We start from the raw sequence: 4,464 nt of genomic DNA on the forward strand, positions 1-4,464 counted from the left end.
GATAGATAGATAGATAGATAGATAGATAGATAGATAGATAGATAGATAGGTGGAGGGAGTTCTAGATAGACAGGAACTGATTCTCAGAAAGCCAAATGCATACACAGGAAGGTTTCAACAGCTGACCTAAACACAATAAGAAATATTTGGAGACTTGGTAGCATCAAGGCTACCTGTGTCTGCTAATTTCCCTTACTCAAAAGAAAAGTAAACTTACTAGTATCTTTATAACAGGAGATAGTTTTACAGCTTTATGGAAGGTGTCAATGAAGTTAAGCTCCTATCTTCCCACAGAAATTAGGGGATGGAGTGCTGTCTTCCCTGATGATTACATTTCAATGTGATGGGTTCCAGGACCTTGAGAAAGGTATTCCTGGGCTGTCAAACTGGTAAAAAGTTTTTTAAAAAAACTTACATCCCAAAGGGGCAGAGAAAGAATTTACAACACAAGTTTTCTAGAATAAGTGCTCTAAGAAATGGGAGGAAGAGCCTGGAAGAAGTATCTAAAGTTTAGTCATTGCCAAGGGGAATGTTAAGGCCCTCTTGGTCAGTAGGAGCCTCTATGTGTGTTTCTGGATCAGAAGGGATGAGTTAGAAATGTCTCTTGAAAACCAGGACAGGCATAGATGAGTAAATTCCTCAATGAAATCTATCCATCCTGATGCACTGCAGTAGGTCTACTGATATGCATGCATATTGAACCTAGCAACCCACTAGCTGAGGTAGTTTAAATATATGCCCAATCTTTAGGTGTAAAAGAATACTTGAGAAGAATTTGAGTTTTAAATCCAGCTTCATATGAACATATATGTGGTAGTGTCAATATTTCAGAAAACTTTATTGCTTCAGAAAATGTATAGCTTTGCTTTTCAACTCCCATTTATCAGTTAAAAAGCAGTAGAGGTCAGGGGCGCCTGGGTGGCTCAGTCGGTTGGGCGTCCCACTTCGGCTCAGGCAATGATCTCGCCGTTCGTGGGTTCCATTCCCGCGTCCCGCTCTGTGCTGACAGCTCAGAGCCTGGAGTCTGTTTCAGATTCTGTGTCTCCCTTTCTCTCTGACCCTCCCCCGCTCACATTCTCTCTCTCAGAAATAAATAAAAAATTAAAAAAAAAAAAAAAGCAGTAGAGGTCACACCCTAACTATGTGGTCCATGTTCTCACTTTTTTTCCATTCTTCTCATTATAAAACTGGATGACAAGGAAGGGAAAGCTCAGACATTGCTCTTGGGAGAGCATTGTGATTAACTTCAGGCATCTTCCAGAAGAACTTTTAAATTCTCCTATTTCATACATTTTTTTCTCCATTACTCTTCACATTTCTTCAAAGCTCTTGATTCTGCAGTTCTTTAAAACCTACTCCAGGCGTTACGTAAAAAAAGAGAAAAAAATGGGGAGAAGTTACTAATTTCTCTTTTCTCAGTGTATCTTTTTAAAAATTTCCTTCAGGTTTTCTTTTTTTTTTCTCTCCATTCCTACTCCCATCTGCTCCTTGTTTCCTCCACTCTAACCATGATCAAACTTTCTAGTTATCAAAATGACATATTGAAATGTGTGTGCATGCATGCCGTTTGTTTGAGAAGTGTGAACAATAACCAACCAATTTTATAGGGAAACAATCTCACAAGTATCTGACTACTACTTCATAGACTGCCTGGCAGACCTTGCCTAGAGTTTAGTTAGGTCAGCAGAGCACGTATACACCTTCCTATGCCCCTGTTACAGCAACATGTTAAACAAAGCATGGATTCTCTAAAGGTAGAAATAAATTCTGCTTATGAAACAAATAAATTCTATTGTAAAATTATACCTATGAAATGAATTCTGACATGTTACGCTAAAAATATATCAAGTATCTCATAGACAATACATCAACAAAATGAGCAAAAAAAAAATCCAGATTTTGGATAATTTTCCCCTTCTATCTTGTTCTCTTAGCTCTTAATGCACAGATTCAGGCATAATTTTTGAACACTTTTTTTTAGCCAGTTTTCACTGAGGAGGTCAGAGTTTTTACAGTAAGTCACACTCTGTCAGTGTGAAATTCTGTTGTACTTGTCATTTCTCAGTTAATTAAGCTGGATATCTCCTTAGAGATCTTTCTCCTATGAAATTGGAAACTGGCTTCATGTTAGTGATTGTGCCAAAATGGGCTTTAAAATGTAAAAGTCTCTAATCCTCTTTTAGAAGGGCAAGTGTTTTATGTCACCTTGTCTGTAGAGCAAAATCTCTTCCTGAATGAAGGATACAGCTTTGCTAAATGGCACACTCTGATTATAAATCAACCAGTACAATAATAGTACAGCAGACACAACCTCCTAAGATAATCTCTTTAGCACAAAATTGTATTCAGAAAGATGAAAATTCTAACAAGAATGTGATTTCTGTCAGTTAGCTTTTAATGCATGCCATTTATACTACCTTTTTTTTCCCCCACACTCTTGGTACCAGTTCAACCGGGAGAGAGGGGTGGCGTGGGAATGGCTTACTGTGTGATCAGTCTTCATATCCATGGACCACAATGGGTGTACAGCCTGTGAGGATTTATATAGAGTCAAGATGCCTAGAGATTAGAGTGCATTCAAAGAGAGGAAATAAACAAGATTAGAAGGCCATGATTGGCTCATGAACACAGAGTAAAGGAACAGACGTACATAGCTGGACTACATTAAGCCAGGAAGGAATGAGGAATCTCTGAAGAGTGTAACTTCAGAGGAGAAGCTGAAATTGTTTATTGTTGCCCCAGGGAGGTGTAATTGGGGTTAATGGGATGAAGTTAAGCAAAGAAAAATTCAGGATGTATATCAGGAAACACTTGTTAATAATGAGGTCTTTTATAATACTGTCCCAGTGGAAGTATTAGAAGCCCTTTTGTTTGAGTCATTCAAACTTCAAGTAGGAAAATATATGGAAAAACAGGCTGTAAAAGACAGTCTCATACCAGTCCTCAAGGGATGAATTACATAGCACAATCAGATTTTTCTCAGCTCTAATTTCCATGACTCTCTAGGTAAGTTCCTCAAAGGCTCAATTTTCAAAATGCTTATTCAATTGATTCTGCTATGCACCTGCATCAGTAACAGGTTCCAATTAACTGAGCTTGCATTTGCACATTGCAACAATCCAGAGGTTTCCTGAGAACCTTGGAAACCTTAGATCATTGATTGGGATGACCTCAGTCAGTATTCATGGTTGTAATGGTAGTTAATAAAAAACTCAGTAGAATAAACAAAGTTCCAAAGAATGCTACCAGCAAACTGATCCAATTGGTACACTGAGTTTCTTGTCTCATTTTATTTCTTATCACATTCTATAATTCATTATATTATAATTTATTCAGCATCTCTTATCTGCTGGCCACTGAGTAAATGCTGGGGTTAAAAACATGAACATATTGGGGTGCCTGGGTGGCTCAGTCGGTTGAGCGTCCAACTTCGGCTCAGGTTGTGATCTCATGGTTCATGGGTTCGAGCCCCACGTCGGGCTCTGTGCTGACAGCTCAGAGCCTGGAGCCTGCTTCAGAATCTGTATCTCCCTCTCTCTCTGACCCTCCCCTGCTCACGCTGTGTGCTTCTCTCTCAGAAATAAATAAAACATCTAAAAAAATTTTAAAAACATGAATGTATTAAATAAAGTTTGGTGTTGCATCTTCTTTGAAATGTAGTCTAGCTTAACATTGTGTCTTTTATGCCATTTCATGCCTTAATGCCTAGCCAATGTCTGACATATGTATATTTAATTAATTGATTAATATCCACACATGAGACTAACATTAACAGACCATAACCTCATTCTGTGCCTTTCTTTCAATGTACTCATTACAGAAGATATATTTTTAAACGAGAGAACGAGAGATAAAGAAACAGATAAGAAAGAGAGAGAGAGAGAGACCTTTCTCTTTCTTGGAACCTATGGAGGCCTGATGGAAACAGGACTCCTGACATGAAAAATATGTCTGGAAGGCTGTGGTCCAAAGCCATTTTTGCTGGCTATAAACGGGATCTTTGAAACCAGAGAGAGCACACACCTCTTCTTAAAATTGAAGGTGTTTATTACCGAGATGAAACCGAGTTCTATCTAGGCAAGAGATGTGCTTATGTGTACAAAGCAAAGAACAACACAGTGACTCCTGGTGGCAAACCGAATAAAACCAGAGTAATCTGGGGAAAAGTAACTCGTGCTCATGGAAACAGTGGCATGGTTCATGCCAAATTCCAAAGCAACCTTCCTGCTAAAGCCATTGGCCACAGAATCTGTGTGATGCTGTACCCCTCAAGGATTTAAACTAACTGAAAAGTAAATAAATAAAGGCATATATTTGTTCTCTTATAAAAAAAAAGAAAAAGAGAGAGAGGAAGGAAGAAATGAAGAGGATGGAACAAAGGAAGTGAGAAAAGAAGAAAGAAAGAAAAGAAAGAAAGAAAGAAAGAAAGAAAGAAAGAAAGAAAGAAAGAAAGAAAGAAAGAAA

The 4,464-nt window shown here is 38.2% G+C and overlaps 1 protein-coding gene and 1 pseudogene across 2 annotated transcripts in view; both read left to right on the forward strand.

Annotated features, from left to right (window-relative positions):
- Nucleotides 1–4,464, forward strand: part of NKAIN2 (sodium/potassium transporting ATPase interacting 2) — a 977,119-nt gene that overhangs the window by 894,029 nt on the left and 78,626 nt on the right. The gene's annotated exons all lie outside the window — the stretch shown is intronic.
- Nucleotides 3,939–4,300, forward strand: LOC144222278 (large ribosomal subunit protein eL33 pseudogene; annotated as a pseudogene).

This window comes from Crocuta crocuta, unplaced genomic scaffold (assembly GCF_008692635.1).
Source record: "Crocuta crocuta isolate KB4526 unplaced genomic scaffold, BGI_CrCroc_1.0 scaffold230, whole genome shotgun sequence".
Lineage (NCBI taxonomy): Eukaryota > Metazoa > Chordata > Mammalia > Carnivora > Hyaenidae > Crocuta > Crocuta crocuta.